General features: G+C 44.5%; 1 protein-coding gene across 3 annotated transcripts in view; it reads left to right on the forward strand.

Moving 5' to 3' along the window:
* Positions 1 to 19,074, forward strand: part of STON2 (stonin 2) — a 569,996-nt gene that overhangs the window by 488,537 nt on the left and 62,385 nt on the right. The gene's annotated exons all lie outside the window — the stretch shown is intronic.

Consider the following 19,074-nt stretch of genomic DNA (forward strand, 5'->3'; position numbering starts at 1 on the left):
TCCCTTCCAGTGCTAGAAATTGATCTGACACACCTAAAAGCAATGAATTTTAAAAGAAAGGTCCAAAGCTGGAGCATTGCTTTCTTGGTAACATGGAATCATCTTGTAACCTCAGATTTTATGTAGAGTAACCTTCACTGCCAATTGGAGGCTCCTTGGTGCAGAGGACAGAGGAGGGATACTGATCATGTGTCAAAGGTGCAAGGAAAACTGTTGTTTAGGCGGGACCGTGTTGGTGGGAGTGTATTCGAAAAATGAGTCTGCCAATATAGAGAATTCCCGACTTCCTCCATGTGTTTTTCATAGTTGAGCATGCCCCTGAGTGATTGCAGCAGTGGAAAAAATTAATGGTGTGTGAATCCAGTTGCCCTCACTATCGTGGAGGTTCTCTTGATGTGGCTCTTCCACAACCCTCCAGGTCTTTTGGAGGAGAAGGTCTGTTGAGAAACCTCTAGACTTCCTCATAACCAAGTAAAAGTTGGCAAACATTGGGCACAGCAAGACTAGGGTAACACGACACCTGTTGTTGAAGATTCCCCCGGCAGATCACATCAGTTGAAAAGGTGACTGATTTAACAGTATCACAGACAAGCAGTCTTTGAATTAAGGAAGCTATGGAAAATACATCCTATAAGAGATGGAGACCAGTTAGTGTCTACAAGCATTCTGACCTGTTACTAATTGCAGAACCTATTTATTTGGAATATCATTACTTGTACCATGCACATGAGTGAGGTTGTCTGTAGATGAAGAATTGAAAATCAATAACACTAGGATATTGGAGCAAACACAATGAAAACCACAAAGCCCTTAAAAAAGTACATTTTATTGACTTATGGTGCGGGCTTTGTCCGATGTTAAGTGGCTGTCCATATCATCAGCCCAACCCAAAGCTGAACGTGTTTGTGGATGGAAAAGCATTTTGATAGTTGTCATGACTGCACCAGGACAACACTACATTAATTATCACTTATTGTCTGCAGCACCCCTCTGCTCACTGTCCCACTCTCCCTTTGTTCCACTTTGTTCCCTGCAGTTTTCCACTCAACTTCCTGCCTCTGTATTCTCCCTGTTGTCAGTTACCTGATCCCTACAGTCAACCTACTCTCAGTTACCCAATCACGGAAATCCCTCACTTTTCCCGTGATATCCTCCCTGCAGACCAGTAGGTGGTCCCTGGCTCTATCTGCTGCTTTTCATATCCCTGACCATCTTCCCACTGTCAGTTGCCCACTTCGAGTGCCAGGTGTCACTCAGTGCCTCCCTAACCTGTGCATTATTCCCAATATCAGTGGCCTAGTGGCTGTCTATGGTAACCCAGTTGATCGCACTGCTGCCCCAGCCACTCATCTGCAGCTATATACTTCAGAAGTTTTGCCTTGAATGTAAATACCATTAGTAGGTGTCCAACTTCTACGTTTTTGATAGGCTTACCCATTCCAAAACATCTTCCATGTGCTACTCAGCAGTGTAGCTCGCTTGCCAGTACATTAACCAAAGATAAATGCCCACCTCACAATTATGAGCCCAAACTCAAGGTGGGGATACATATTAAAGGGGAAAGTTTAATTACCAGCTGGCAATTTCATATAGCACTTGGGCATCAAGCCTATTTCTATCAAGCTCCCTAATATAGAATCAAAGCAAAAAAAAAAAGTCCTTGCCAGAGTTTTAATCATTCCGATTGCTTGAGCCAATCACAAACTTTCTTACAAGAAGCTGGCTAACTTGACAGGCACAATTAATAGGGGTGGGTTGTAAACTCCGCTCTGGCGGTGGAGTTTGTTTGCAGAGTTTTGCCACTCAGCGGTCTGCTTGGAGCTCAGCAAAAACTCCACTAACTGCCGTGTGGCAAAGTTTACCAGCACCCACCCCTAGATTTTGGGTTTTTGTGCAAAAACATTACTGCTATTTCAAGACGGCAAACGCGGTCAATGCACAGGTAGAACTTGTGGCCCTTCTCAGAAGGCAGGCGTACTACTCTCAGGTATCTCTGTCTAAAACCTGCCCCAGAAATGCCCAAGGTGCTGGGGTACCCATGCAAGGGGGGGGGGGGGGGGGGGGTGGCAGCAGTACTGGGAGCTAGATTTGGAAAATCAGACTGAGAAGAAACTGATCGACAGAAGAAGAAGATGAGTTGTGGTGCAGAGACTGACAAACCTTCAGGTGAGAGCAAGAAAAATAGCTCAGCAACCATGATTCCTTAATACCCCATTCAGTTGTTTGCTATTTGCCCATTCTCAGGATCTGTTCTATACGTTGTGGGACACCTTACCCTGGCTCTGGGCGTGCTGCTGCGCCAAGGCCCTCAACAGTCATCCTCAGGGGGACCAGACCCGAGGACGGGACGGCCGAGTCTGAGCGAGGGCTGGTGCGTGAAGGCAGGCCACCCTCCTCCGTCTCCGATCGGTGGACCATGTCTGATAGCAGATGCCTTCTCTGCTTCCTTCTTCAACTCCCAGGGATGGATCGAGCATGAGGGCGTGTCCCCCCTCTGCGTTCCCACTCGGACACTGAGCGGATCGCGTCTGACGGCAGGTGCACGCCGATTCTGTCCTTTCGAGAAATCCACCTTCGCAGCGGTGTCTTCCACCCGCAAGGTCAGGGACGCCTCAAGGGTGCAATTTAAGAAATATTTTACTGGTGTAGCAAGATTGTAACATAAGATATGGGCAATGCTTGTTTTCTCCTGCTTTCTTTTTAAGTGCTCTGTAGGTTAACACGCCTGCTTAAAAGAAAACATTAATTTTAGCAGCAGAAAAACAAGCATCACTCACACCTTCTGTTACAATCTTGCTACTTCAGTGAAATATTTCTACATCGGACTCAGAGTATCGCATCCTCGCGTCGTCTCTGACCTTGTGGGCAGAAGTAGGCATGGGTGGAACTCGTGAGAATCTCACAGTGTTCATGTAAAACTCTGCGAGTTCCGCCCACCCATAGTAATTCATAGAAAACTCTATGGTGGCAGTTGTATTCATCTGAAAAAGATAAAAGGTCGAGTAGCCATGTGATATGCAGATTGTACACAGACCCCTATAGCAGGTGCACACACCGTGAGTTATCCTACTTCCAGGTGATATATTTGTTTTAAGAGCCTAGTATGTGTGTTACACAAAGATCACTTGCTCTAATGAGAATGTAAGTTCTCAAACTATGTGAGAGGAGGTGGGGCCCTGGGAGGTGGGAGCAGAACCTGCTGTCACTTTACAATTCTGGGTGACAAGGGGATGCCTTTCCTTTCACCCCACATCAAGTCGTTCTCTCTATTTATTCTGCGCGTCTTCACACACCTCTCTTGGGTACTGCAGCTCACTGTTCCCCGTTAGAACAATTGAGAGCACGAGTGGGGACTCCATTTTGCATTATTTATTTTTTCTCTCATACTTCTCTTCCACACTGATACTCATAATGTGTTGTCGCTGCAACCTGCAAAAGGTCAGTCCATCGTCAAGAGGAAGGCCATGACCTTTGGCACCAAGGAAGTAGCCAGCAAATTAAAATACCCCCTATTTTGAACCAAAGGTCTGGTGGCATCAAGCATGCAGATCAAGTGAGCCTGACCATCCTTAGATGAGCTCCCCTTGTCTTCCGTCTAAGTGTCATGCTTTCATCCCTCCCATCCATGCATTAATATCCATACGTTCCCGTTTCTGTTCTGTCATCCATTTATTCATTCATCCATAATTCATCTTTCACCATTTCATCCAACATAGGCCATTCCATTTATCGATCACCTACACATGCATTCATCAATATAGCCATATAACAATCCACCCACGCAGTCATTATTTCACATACCCATCCTTCAATAAAGCCTTTCATCCATCAACTGATCATTTTGTCAATCCATAATTTCTCTCAGATTTCCATGTTCCCTACCACTCATCCATCCTCTTAAATTGTCATTTATTCTGCCATCCTTCATCCACCCATCAAACTACCCAGCCTCCTAGGTTTCCATTTACTCTGCTATCCTTTCACCCAACTCATCAATTCATCCTCTCAGATTTCCGTTTATCTGACATCCTATTTCCCACCCATCCACCCAACTTCTTACCCACATTCCCATCCATCCACTTACTCATTTACACATCCTCTTACCTACTTATCTATCCATCCATCCTTTCACCCACCCATCCATTCATCTTTTTATCCACCCATCCTTTTACCCACTGGTCCATCCAGCTTTCACCCCTCCCATTCTTTCACCCAACAATCCTTTCACCCCTCATACATACATCCACCCATATATCCCTTCTTCGTTCCCATCAAGCCATCTTTCTTCCTACTAGCATTAATTATGAGCTTTTATCTGCCAATTGTCAGACAGAAGAGGCCCATAAAGAGCCCCAGCCTCGCAGTAGCTAGAAGTGGGTGGGTTCACAATGTCTCTTCCCGATGTATGCCTGATTTTAATATTTTTGCTGAAATTCATTACAGATTTAGTAACTATTTCAGCATATTGATAAGTCTGTCCCCTTGAACAGTACTTACGGTATGGTAATAAGAAGGGTGACATCAGCGCTAACATTGTCTCTGGGTCATGTGACCTTTAGGACTACTGCACATGTTCTTCTCTTCCCTTCTGAACTTCTCCTCAAAGTGCCTAGTTCAGGGCATCTAGGGGAAACAGAATGATTAAGAATGTCTTTCTATGGTGTCTTCCCCGGACCTGCACCTAATTTCATTCGTACCTACATAATTCTTATCACTTATGTTTTTGTGCTTTGACCAGAAGCCTTACCTGGAATAATCCAGCCATTTTAGTACAACTAATTATTCACTGTACATTCTTGATTTCCAACATCTCTTGCTATGCCAATACTGAGACTGACATAGCTCTGCCAGTGTATTTAAGTACACCTGCATTTCCACGCCATGCACAGCTCTGCTAATGCGCCTCATCTCTGACATGAAGCACCCTATACTACTACATTAATGTATTCCTACGAGAGCTGCACCAATATAGGCCAATTCAGGGTTTACAAAACGTAACCAAGCAGAAATATCAGTATGTTTCAATAACAATGTTTGCAGTAAGGCAAAGTAAGTTAAAACAAGCATTGGCAAAGCCAATAGGTCTCGCCTATATGAGCTATTGGCAATGTCCTGTAGCCATGCCACTCACTCTGTACAGCAGCACAAATCCTTTACAGTGTGACTAAAACTCATTCAAAAAAAGTGCTATGTGTCAACTAGGGCTAAAAGCCTCAGAGGCGCGTCCTATTGGCTTGCCTACGCTTGTTAGGTCTTGATACAACACCCCGTGATTCTGAGCAAACCAGTTAATCTACTCATACACAAAAAAGAAAAAAAATATGCCATGTGACTAAAGATCCTGTCCCATAAAGAAAGCAATTGCTTCCATGTCTTAATAAAAATAAATTTGGAAGCAGATTACATCTGTTGTCACAATAAACATCCATTTCAAAGGAGAAAATGGCTTCTTTGAAGTGTTTGTGGCATAGTAAAACATAGATATAAATGGCCAGAGGTTCAGCAAGGAAAACAGAGAAAAAAAAGTAGAGCCTCAGTCACAGTATGAGGACAGCAATCAAGCAGAAGTAATTAGTACTTGGTCCATGGTCCAGCTGAGAAAAGAGGCAGTGAATCCAGCATGCCCTGGCCAATTAGAAGACAGCAAGGAAGAGTGGCAATGAAGCCAGCAAATGTTATGTAATAGATGGGCTGCAAGTTCCTTGCTGTATAGGATATCTCTTGCAAGTGAGAGCACATAAGGTGCACGTGCTATCGCAGGCAAGACCTAAAAAAGAAGTGGCAGTGACTCATTACTTATATCTGGCAAACTGCACACACTCTACAGAATGCACTCTCCAAGGAAAATCCCCCAAACACTTGCTTCACAGACGCACCGACAGAAAGGCCTTCTGGTTTACCGCCAACCTCCACGGATCCAAGCAGATATGCTGAAGACTCGAAAATAAGTGGTGCCAAGATCAGACACTGGACAACCACACAGCCTTCAAAAACGCCATCAGTCACCACCAACTCATCTGAACTGCCAAGAGAACCGCCTTCAAAGAACGCATCAACAACAACGCACACAGCCACAAGGAACTCTTCAACATTGTAAAGGAACTCTCCAACCCCCGCTCCATTGCCAATGACATCCCGCCATCACAAGACCTCTGCAACTCCCTAGCCTCCTACTTCCACCGCAAGATCGCAGACAACCACATCAGCTTCAGCACTCAGCCCCCCTGGCAACCACCAACACCACAGACTCACCCTCGACCAGCCTCCTGCTCTCCTGGACTCCCGTCAATGACAACGACACAATCGAAATCATGAACACCATCCACTCCGGCTCAACATCCGACCCCTGCCCTCACCACATCCTCAACAAAGCAAGCTCCATCATCGCACCCCAACTCTGGAAGATCATCAACAGCTCCTTCAAGTCCGCCATGTTCCCGGAGAGAGCTGGAAACACGCCGAGATCAACGCCCTCCACAAAAAACCCAAGGCAGACCCAAAGGACCTCAAGAACTTCCGGCCTATCTCCCTGCTCCCCTTCCCAGCATAAGTAATTGAGAAGGCTGTCAACAGACAACTGACCCGCTTCCTCAAGGAGAACAGCACTCTGAACCCTTCCCAATCCAGATTCCGCAGCAACCACAGCACCAAAACTGTCCTCATCGTCGCCACTGACGACTTCAGAACCATACTGGACAACGGCGAAACCGCAGCCCTCATCCTCCAGGGCCTCTCAGCCGCGTCTTCCACCACTCCCTACACACATGCCTCAGCAATGCAGGAATCCGTGACAGAGCTCTGGACTGGGTCACCTCCTTTCTCACCGGCAGAACTCAGAGAGTCCGCCTCCCTCCATTCCACTCTGAAGCCACCAAAATCATCTGTGGCATACCCCAGGGTTCGTCCCTCAGCCCGACCCTCTTCAACATCTACATGGCTCTGCTCGCTAACATCGACCGATTGCACAATCTCAACATCATCTCATACGCTGGCAACACCCAGCTGATCCTCTCCCTCACCAAGGACTCCGCCAAGACCAACCTCCACGAAGGAATGAAGCCCATGCCTGAATGGATGAAGAACAGCTGCCTCAAACTCAATTCCGACAAGACAGAGGTCCTCATCTTCGGCTCCACCCCCTCCGCATGGGATGACTCCTGGTGGCCTATCACTCTCGGATGCGTTCCGACTCCCACCCACCACGCACGCAACCCAGGATTCATCCTGGACTCCTCACTATCTGTGACCCAGCAAATCAACGGCATCTCCTCCTCCTGCTTCAACACCATCTGCATGCTCCGAAAGATCTACAAATGGATCCCCACAGAAACCAGAAGAACAGTCACCCAAGCCCTCGTAAGCAGCAAACTGGACTATGACAATGCCCTCTACGCAGGAACCATGGCCAAACTCCAGAAAAGGCTGCAACACATTCAGAGCACCTCTGCATGCCTCATCCTGGAGAACCCCTGCCACTGCCACATCACAGGCCACCTGAGAGATCTACACTGGCTCCCCATCTACAAGAGAATCTCCTTCAAACTCCTCACCCACGCTCACAAAGCACTGCACAACACCGGACCAGAATACCTCAACAGACGGCTCTCCTTCTACACCCCGACCTGACAGCTTCGCTCCACCGCCTTTGCAACCATCCCATGCATTCGCAGAACTACAACTGGTGGCAGATCATTCTCGCACCTCACCGCTAAGATGTGGAACACTCTTCCCACCCACCTGCGTCAGACCAAGGGCCTCCTTACCTTCAGGAGACTTCTCAAGACCTGGCTGTTTGATCAGTAGCAGCACCCCCACCCCTTCAGCGCCTTCAGACCCTCCCGGGTGAGTAGTGTGCTTTACAAATTCCTTGATTGATTGGTTGATTGATTCACAGGCCCATCAAGCATCTGTTCCCGATGGCTGAAATCAAAAGCATTCTATGCCTTGTTTTCCAAGTTTTATTGTAAACTATTAATTCGCTGCTTGTTTTGTGATGAACTGAGAAGCCCTGCATAAGCAGTCTGTCTCACTCTTGTTTGCTTCAAGTTCACACACAGGTGCAATACAAAACAGCATAATAGCACAGCTCAGGCCCTCATGCATAACGTCATTTCTGACAGCAGTCCCACAGGTTTATGTATCACCCACCCACAAATTCACTTCTGGGCCTGGTCTAAGCTATGTAGCCCCATACAAATGCAACAACAATACAGCCACACTGGATAACCATGCCTTTACCGCTTCATCTTTCATTCTCACATTATTGTAGCCTTGACTGAGTTAGTTTGGACTCAGTGGAGTATCACACTTGAAATTTATGATTTGTAAAATGATAAAACAGACAATAGAACAGTCCTAGTGACATATAGTCCTAGGCTGATCTAATTTTTCCACATGACCGGAATTCCTGAATTACAGCATTTCACAAAACAGGATGTCCCAGGATACAGCACTCTTTCCTGCCTCCATGTGTCTCCTTGCAGTAAGAACATAATAAAAGCGTTACAGTGTTTACAATCTGTCCTCGACTGCAGTATACAAATAGTACAGTGCTTACAGACTGTGCCTAGCACCATAACCAGAGCATTGTTCAGTCTCTTTGTCTGTCTGTACTAAGCCCAGGACAAAAACTGTGCACTGTTTACGGGCTCTTTGTCGGGTGCAGTAAGCAAAGCATGCAACAGTGCCGTGCTTACAGTCTGACCTTAGCTGCACTCACCACAAGGTACAAACAGTGCAATGAGACACTGTGTGCCTGCATACAGTATATTATGGAAAGTGTACAGTATTTACAGTCTGTATATACACTAATCACATGCTACACATAGTCGATTGTTTGAAGACTGTGCTTAGAAGCATAAACAGAGCTTTGTCTGCACTGAGAACATGATACAAATGATGCACTGTTTAGAGGCCATGTTTCTGGCTGCAGGAAGGGAAGCAAAGCATGCAGCAGTACGGTGCTTACAGTCCTACTTTAGCTGCACTTATCACATGGTACAAAAGTGCAGTATTTCCAGACAGCCTGTCTTCCTGCACGAAGTACATCATGCAAACAGTGCAGTGTTTACAGGCTGTGTCTGCACTAATCCCATTGTACAAATAGTGCAGTGTTTGCAGACAACCTGTCTGCTAGTATGAAGTAGATCATGCAAAGAGTGCAGTGTTTAGAGTCTGTGTCTGCACTAATCACACTGTACAGACAGATAGTACAGTTTTACAGACCGCCTGTCTGCCTGCATGAAGTACCTCACGCAAACAGTGCAGTGTTTACAGTCTGTGTCTGCACTAATCCCATTGTACAAATAGTACAATGTTTACAGACATCCTCTCTGCTAGTATAAAGTATATCATGCAAAGAGTGCAGTGTTCACAGGCTGCGTCTGCACTAATCACATGATACAAATAGTACTAAGTTTGCAGACAGCCTTTCTGCTTCCATGAAGTACATTATGCAAAGAGTGCAGCGGTGACAGTCTGTGTCTGGTCTAATAATACTGTACAAATAGTACAATGTTTACAACTTTTCTTCCTGCATGAAGTACATTATGCAAAGAGTGCAGTGTTCACAGTCTGTGTCTCTGTGTCTGCACCAATCACATTTGCAGACAGCCTGTCTGCCTGCAGGATATACATTATGCAAAGAGTGCAGCGTTTACAGTCTGTGTCTGCATTAATCACATGATACAAATAGTGCAGTATTTACAGACAATCTGTCTGCATAGAGTACATTAAGGAAAGAGTGTAGAGTTTACAGTTTGTGTCTGGACTAATCACATTGAACAAATAGTACAATGTTTACAGACAGCCTGTCTGCTAGTATGAGGTACGTAATTCAAAGAGTGCAGTGTTTACAGTCTGTATCTGAAATAATCACACGATACAAGTAGTACAATTTTTACTGAAAACCTGTCTGCTAGCATGAAGTACATTAAGCAAAATGTGCAGTGTTTACAGTCTGTGTCTGCACCAATCACATTGTACAAATACTGCAATGTTTACAGATTGTCTGCATGAATTACATTACGCATGGAGTGCAGTGTTTACAGTCTGTGTCTGCACCAATCACATTGTACAAATAGTGCAATGTTTACAGATTGACTGCATGAATTACATTATGCAAATGGTGCAGTGCTTGAAGTCTGCACTAATCACACTGTACTGGTAGTACAGTGTTTCCAGATAGCCTGTCTGTCTGCATTAAGTACCTTAGTAAATAGTGCAGTGTTTACAGACTGCGTTGGCACTAATCGCATTGTATGAGTTGTACAATGTTTACAGACAGTGTGTCTGCATGAAGTACATTATGCAAACAGCGGTGTTTACAGTCTGTGTCTTCACTACTCACATGATACAAATAATACGGGATTTGCTGCTGAAGTACAACATACAACAGTGCAGTATAGTCTGTGGTTCTTGGCTGCACTAATCGCACCACACAAGCAGTGTGGTTCACAGCATGAGCGTCTGCCCATTTTGATAAAGTATGTTAAAGCTGCCATACATAAAGTCTGGGTGGGAGACTGTGATATAAAAAGCAGTTGCCAGGACTCAGTGGGACTTATTCCTGAAAAAGTCACATTTCATGGATTTTGCATGATTCACAAAATATGCACGGGTTCAAACTGTACATGTAAATAGCACTTACCTAGTGCACAATCACAGTAGTTTATTGATGCTTCTCATTTGACATCTGAGGCGAAATTAAAGGCCAAAAACAGAAATATTAAAAGAGTTAAACATTACATCGAAACTTTTTTCAGAGATTGCCTAAAGAGTAAGAGGCTGGTTTCTCCAATGACAAGGCAGCACGCACCAGAATCTACAATCACAGCCTAATGACAAGGCGCTCTCCACCCTCGTGGAAGGATTCAACTAAACAGGACTGTAGTGATTAACCAACGCCAGAGACCCAGCTCTGCAACGCGGGGGAACAAGCAGACCGGAAGTAAATACTGGAGAAGTTTTGACCGCCCCAAAAAAATCTCTCTCTCTCTCTCTCTCGCTCTGTCTCTCTCATATCCTGACTATATTGTTTATGTCCAGCAACAAGAAGCCCTGCCCAAGATCAGTTGAGATCACCGGGGGGATCCACAGAGTGATGGGACTAAGGTGAAAAATACAAACATATATGCCCATTCCAAAAACGACTTCTTCTTCTTCTCTTCTTTTTCTTCTTCTTTTTCTTCTTTTCTTGCCTGAAGGAGACACTAACAGGCCTGTATGACACCACATTTTATATAAAAAAATATGTGTTTAAAAGAAATATACACTCCGCAATAAGGAGCAGTCATATAATCCCCTTACCTTCTAGCTTTCCTCATGTTAATCTGACAGTTTGGGCCCCACAGAAGATCTCATTGAATGAATGCCCCACAGAATGATGATCGAAAGGTAGAGGCGTCTCTGGGGACTGCCTGGGACCCACATGAACTTAAAGGCTCCTATAATTATGGATACCTAAACCGTGCCTAGTCACCACTTCAGCACATTCATATGCACGTCAGTGAATGAGGCGCTCACATATTATTTGAAAGTGTTCTAAAGTGATTGAATGATTAATAAATGTAAGTGATTCAGAATTTTTGATGTTATATCTGTCACATATATAATATACATACATACGTGTTTTTTTATTCGAACACATGTTCGATCACATATGTTACATGGTGTTTATTTAATGGCAACACACCATCCACATTATTGGTGACAAATTCATTGAGGAGCCAATGTCCGATGGATTTATTTGTTCAGTGATCTGAGGGCGATAACAGTAGAACTGAGAAACAATTAGCAGTTGTCATTCAGCGCCAAGATGCACTTCAGGGTGAACCAGGGCTTTAAAAATAAACATGTTATGTCATTGTAAATCATGCCTGATCCGTTCACCACTGCCGGTCTTTTGGTACTAATTTTTGTTCTTCCCCTTCCGGTATTTTATTATGATATCGCTTGACGCCTGTTTTCAGCTGGGCAGTCGTGACTTCTGGGATAACTTTTCCACGAGGGAATGTTGGGTTGGGAAGCCTCAGACACAACAGGTTTCCAACACAGCAGTACTGCGGGAAGGGCGCTTTAAGACGGGAGAAGGGCATGCCGGGACTCGCTCTCTTTTGGAAGAGAATCTCTGGGATGAGTTCTGGGGAGGGCCTAGTGAGGGGGCCTAGACACCTGGGCACGGTGGACAGGTGTGGGAGATGATCAAAGGAGAACAAGTGACTCAGAACCCCCAGGCCTCTTTTTAAGGCGTCTCGTGAATGTCTTTGTCTGACCTTTTGGTGTTTTCAAGGTTATCGAGCACTTCGCCCGGGAGGGCCGGTTTAAGGTGACTGTCTGTAAGAAATCAGTACAGCTGTGACACGATGTGGCTAGCTTGTGAGTTTAAAGACCCGTGTTGTAATCCAAGATTTCGAAATTCTTCAAAATATCTTGGAGTACTCGACAAACCACGCCATTTCACGGTACCTCAAGTTGTAAATATGTATTATTTAAAAAACAACTCTACACTGCTTTGTCTGGTATTGTCTCTCTAATATAACCCAAACGATCCTTTTCTTCATTCTGAACTCCGCACTCCGTCATATGTTCATCACCCCATATTCTAGTTTCTCCTGCACCATCATACATGCCAAAGGAACCGATCCAGACGGAAGACCCGATTTTTGAAGTAAAAAATGATTTTTTAGGTGCCTCCTACCCAAAATCGCCCCTGCTTCAATGTTAGTCAATAAGGAAAATACACTTCCCACGACTTTTTTTGAAAGTCACATACTTCGCAGTTTTTAAATGTTGGCATGCACCGTAGATACTCCTAGTAAAGTGTTGGGTGGATCCTTGACCAAAGACAAATAGTTCAAATGAAAGCATTTGTAAGATTCAATCCTGTTCTTCGAATGGCTCTATATAGCAGGGAAAATGGTAAATATTCTCTGTATTGCGTGTGTGACAACATATCTAGTACTGCAGAATTCTGCCCCTCCTAAGTGGAACATTTGCTGACTGAACCCTTGCCTCTTGCCCCAACTCGGCAAATAGAGCTGCCCTACTTTTGGCAGATTCAGAGAGGCTCCTGACCGAGGATGAGACCGTTTAGGACCAGGTGTCCGAAGTAGTTTCTGGAGGGTCGGACCCATTGCAGATCTTTAGAACGACCACTCAGTATGTAAACGAGGTCCATGTATCTGACAAAAATGGTATAGAGATAGCTATCTCCTCTAGAGCTAAACTGGACTTAAGAGGCGGTTAGGAAGGGAAATCCTGCTCTTAATTAGGGAACCCTGCTGAGAATTAAAAAACCCAGATCGGATTTAGGAAACTTGATCGGAATTAGGAAACCCTGCTTGGAATTGGACTGTTCTCTGAAGGTGACAGGATTAGACTACATGTGATAAACAGAAGCATCCCATTGTGAAGTAACAGATCCTCACCCAGAGATCCGGGCCCAAAAGGATATGTGAAAGCAATCCTGTACCAAGGTGTTAACTGTTACTGCGAGCATTCAGGCCTGGCAGAAGAAAGGGTAAAGGTGGCTGTACAAAGCTATCTGTCGGGTCCTTCACATGGTATATAATGCGCTTGTGGGATTCATTTACTGACATGTCCTACATCCAGTCAGTGTGCGGGGGCGTTAATCTTTAGTTCCTTCATCTTAAGGACAAAGACTAAACTGGCATCTAAGAAATTCAAACCTTTGACTTGCAGGATACATGAGCTGTGGGTACTTCACCCTGCGGGCTATTTAATGCCTTAGGTTATATATTTATTGCTTACATCTCCATGAGGGTGTTCAAAATATAAGAGTAGAAAAGAGGAAAGGGGCAAGGGGCAAAAAAGAAAAGGCAGAAAAAAGTAAGAAGCAAGGGTGTAACTTGGTCAGTAAGATTGGGGGGGGGCTTTAGATTTCGCAACAATCATGCTGGCATTCAATGATAAAATACATTATGCTAGAAACAGGTCTCATGAGAGGGTCTTAAGTGGCAGTAGAAAGAGAGAAGAATGCTAAGTACTAAGTGAGAGAAACACAATATTTTGTAAAATAGCCAATATTTTTCAGGACTTTCAAAACAGAGATGAGAGAGAGTGTGTGTGCTTTTGTCAGTGTGTGTGTGCAAACACCCCAGATGAAGTCCGACAGACAACTTACCATACCTGACTGAAAGTACCTGTACCCAACTATTAATCAGAAGATACATTTATTAGGAGATTGTAACACCCCAAATACTCTCTTGAAGCTACACCACTGGGAAGAAGGATCTTAGAGGGCAGGTGGGAACAGTGTATGTGCAGTGAAGAAAGTCTGCAACTGTATATCACAGCTGTGAAGCAATACATGTATCCCGAGGTTTCTCTGTTTGGATTATTTCGTGGCCCCCCACACCTAGGAAGGGAAACACATCCCCGTCCAGTACTTTCCAGCAGAATACTAGAGTTGTGTGAGATGAAAAGCCCTCCGAAATTGGCCCACTTCTATTGGATGGAGAGATCCTACCTCAACACATGCACAAGGTGGGTGCTTAATTGGTGGGCAGTGATTTTGATATTTGAGGTTACATTCCTTTTTGGCTTTGAATGAATGTAACATTTAGAAAGGGCCGAGTGTTTTTAAGCTAAGGTTTCAGGCTTTTACTGTCTGTCCGTAGTCAGGGAAAATCACATAAATTCCCGCCAAAGTTACTCTCTACCAAAGGTGTGGGAAGAAGCCCACTAAACTGACAGAGGAATTGCTCCTTTTACAGCCCAGCACGATTTCTGTTGTTCAGCTCAGGATAAAAGCTAGCCAATCAGCTCTCTCCACATTGGGTTGTCACCCAAACTTTGAACAATGCTCCTGTGCTGATTATTCCTGGAGCCCTTTCCAGCTTTCCTAGGACCCACACATAATTGTCCCTTCAAGCCAATACTGAGAAGCCTAATTTAAATCAGATATAGAACTGGGTCATCCTAGATCTTGGACATTAGTTCTCTGTTCCCCTACTTTGGGACCAACCTTTACGATATCCATCAGAGGCCCTGCTGTTAGGCCTACCTGCCTTGTATGGGTGCTTGCCTGAGGGCAGTGGACACCCAATAGTGAACGGGGACAATCAACAGAGCCCCCTGTAATCACACTGCTGCGCCTGTCACTGCCCTAATGAGCCATACAAGAGTCTTAAGGACTCCAGGAGCAATAAGCAACGTGCAAACAAACAGCCGCATGTGATGACCTTGCCTTGTCCATTGGGTACTGAGATGAATGAACAAAGTTTTATTCGGTTTTTAAATTAGACTGTGCATTATTTCGGAAATAGTTAAAAAAGAAGCTAAGTCTCGAGGGGACCATGGAAACAGAACCTGGCCAGGTCAATGGATTCTTCATCTGGCTGTGGCAGTGAGCCTCTCAGGATACTACCTTGGGCTTTGTGTTCAAATGTTTCAACACTAGGGACAGATCTGACACTACCCATGGGGCAGACCTTTCATGGGCTAACATTGATGCTTTAAGTTAAGCACAAGTTGAGCCTGGTAAAATGTTTCTGAAATACAACTATTTCCTTGAAAATCTTGAATTGATCGGACTCCAGACTGTAATTCTCAATATTCTTTTTCATTTTGATTGCACTTTCTAAGGCATTTATTACATATATTTTTTTAAAGTAATAACCTAGAAAGTACGTGGATTATGGGGTTTATAATTTGCGTTTTTGCCACATAATTTAGTGAACCCTGCTGCATAATTGGTCTGCGACTGCTGCATAATTCCGAGGACCCTGATTATACCGAACGTTCACACCACTACAATATATTAGGTTTTGACTGCTCTACCCATCGGCTGGAGACCCAGAAAAAGCACCCAGAATCGTAGACATGTGTAAAGCGCCTCCTGTCTCATTTGGATGATGCTATGTGGTACATGCAAAGCAGAGGCTATCTACCATCTTCAGTGAAAGACAATTGACTCGGGCTTGCAGACAGGATATGCTTTGGGAGGAAATTCGATTTTTTCAGGAGCTCAGGACATGTCGGGCTGGGGCAGAGTAAGTCACATGTCGGACAACCTCTTATTTAAAATAATTTGCCATTACAGGAACTCGGCATTTGTTACCTGGACGCGCACTGAGAACAAACGAGATAAGTGCGGCACGAGGTAGTCTTGGTTGGTGATGTTCACTTGATATTCTGTAATATTCCTAATGAACGTGCTTTCAGCGCCCCACCCCTGTAGAAAGCTTTAGGAGACCGAACTTAGCGGCGCCACAAAAACACACGAGCTCGCTTTCAGCGCTTCTTCACAACAGTGGGAGGTGAGATGTGTGTAGGAGAGATGGATGAACAGTTGAAATAACCTCAAGTGGGCTGAAGACACCCGACCCAAATATATCTGTCTCCTTGCTAAAGTCCAAAGGAAGAAACAAGCAATGGCAGCACCAATAGGTGGGCAAGCTGGCGCGCTGCTCGTCTTTATTTATTCATTAATTTAATGCAAGCAGATGCTACAAAATCAGAGAGAAGCCAAAAGAAACCATGCAACTACCTAAAACAGTGGTTCCCAACCTTTTGACTTCTGTGACCCCCCACTTTATCATTACTGGAACCCAGGGACCCCCCCCCCTGAATCATTATTGGGATCCGGGGATCCCCCCACTGAGTCATTACTAGGAGCTGGGGATCGAATCTGTTAATATTATGTAATTTTCTGAGTTGTCGCGGACCCCGAGAGGAGGCTTCGCTGACCCCCAGGTGTCCCCAGACCACAGGTTGGGAACCACTGACCTAAAACATTGTAATTAAAAATAAAGTAAATGGTTATAAATTTAATAGAGCAGTACATGTGATTCTTAGCTGTCAGGTGTACTTTGAACGAGTATAAAACTCCTTTTTATTTTTAATACCCTTGACATGAAGATGTCGTTCTTACTGTTGCAAAAACGGCACTATTAGCTTTGAGTTACTGTTACCTACAACTTATTTTAAACATACGAGGCCTTGAAAAAGGATGAGAATGGTACGTAAACACATTGGCAAAGTAAAATAGTAGCCCAAGGTCCCTGCCACTGAAGACTCCTTCTTATTAGATGGATGCGCACATGTGAAAAGGGAAAACGCAGTCACTCACAAACGAGAGATCCAACAGCTGAGGTAGGATGACCCATTGCTCCAGGCTGCATGCTGTGGGGAGCAGAAGTAACATGTGGATGCAGCCCAAAGTCCTGTACAGCTAAACAACTAGTCCGTTTTAAACAGAGTTTGAGGTTGGCTTATAAAAGATTTGTAGTGGTATACAACAATGTGCGTCTATGCACTACACCGTCAGGCACTCTCTCAAAGAACAGCTCTTGTGTCTGCCACTTAGTGAGTCTGTGCTCCATACTGTACACCGTAAGAGTGGAGCTGCTCAGGTTCGTCCCATAGGAGATGGGTGCGCAGACACACTCATCCTCAGGAAATACAAAGACTCTAGTCCATCAATAATGTCCAGGGCCCACAATGGCATTCTTGCCCCCTACAGGACATCAGAAGCCATTGCTTGACACTTCTCTAACTTCAGTCACCATTGTGGGTGTGCTTAAGAGAGTGACAGTGCCATCACTTTCAATGAAGTCCACCTTAGGCCTTAAGAAAGTGGGCAACTGTTAACCAAATACTGGATTGATGTGGCTGCACGGATTCCTGGGAAAGTGAAATTAATTGGGATGCAGGCTTTTTTGAAAGAACAAGACATCCAGGATCATTGCAAGTCTGGCTTTAGATCCAGACATTGCACAGAAATAAGACTTGTGGATGTGTGCGATGATCTGTTTGCTATTGCGATGAGAGAGTGACATTGCTTTTGATAATGTTGGATCTCTTGCTGCCTTTTGATACTGTTGAACAATGACTGTTGCTTGAGCCCCTGAGATATGTCAGTTGGGGGTTGCCGACAGGGCTCTTTGTTGGTTTCCTCATTGTTTTATGACAAAGGGCTAAAGCACAAAGTTGGGCAGCTTTGTTCTATCATCTCAGGGAATATTTTGTGAAGTCCCTCTATGCTCTACCCTTCTGCCGTAGTAGTCTAACGTTTACATGAGACTAATGCTCCAACTGATAATTATAGAGGGGTTAAATGTCACTCCTGTGCTGACATCAATCATATATGCTTGCAGGTGGCTGGCCCATTGGGCATCTTTGAAGCATTGTTGACTGGTTGAGTGTTTGGTGGATCTACTATGAAAGTCACGCTGCAATGAACAAAACATATATGCAAATAGTCAATGATTTGTCCTTTCCATCTCCACACTTAATGTCCCTATGACAATTTCAAATGTAGCCAAAAATCTTGGTCCTTCTTAGACTCTAACATGAGTCTCACTGCCCAGCTCAATATTATAATTAATCAAGAGCTGCCTAAGATTAATTATTTTCTTAATTTGGATTCATGCAGAGTAATCGTGGGAGCTCCAATCAACTTGAAAGTTTACTATGGTAATACCTTTCAAGTGCATCCACTGACATGGATGCAGTTCTTCGGAAAGTACTATGGTACCTCTGATGTTTGAATTCCTCAAAAGGATCATCTTTCCTGCCTTCGAAAACTAATCCATTGATCCTGTGAAAGCTAGCATTTTGATATTGGTTCACAAGTGTCTCTGAGATGTGGCTCCCTGGTACCATATACAATAATTAGTTAATACCTTTGCTACAGATCCTTACAGTCAGATTCTCATGTGCTAATAATACGCTCCCAAACAAAGCGCAAGATGTTGGGGCTGAAGATTTTCAGTGCATGATCTTAGGATGTGCAATTCCCTTCATCTTCTCCTTTTTAAAAAAAATGCCTTAGTCTCTTTTTCACATGATGATGGATGTGTGCCCTAGTCTTGAGTACCCCAATTGCTATGATGTCTGGATCCCTGGTGCTGATGTTTGTTGTCATGGACAAACATGGATTATACATGTGCACCCTGACATAGGCCTGTCTTATGGATTGTTTTTTTTTTACGACTGGGCAGGGCACCCAGAGCCCTACCCTCATAGTGGTGAAAGGCTGCTGCCTTTACCAGGACTTAAGTAACACAAACACAGTGGTGGTGGCATACAGTGTAGTGATCAGTAGGCATG

The sequence above is a fragment of the Pleurodeles waltl genome, chromosome 9, assembly GCF_031143425.1.
Source record: "Pleurodeles waltl isolate 20211129_DDA chromosome 9, aPleWal1.hap1.20221129, whole genome shotgun sequence".
Taxonomy (NCBI): Eukaryota; Metazoa; Chordata; class Amphibia; order Caudata; family Salamandridae; genus Pleurodeles; species Pleurodeles waltl.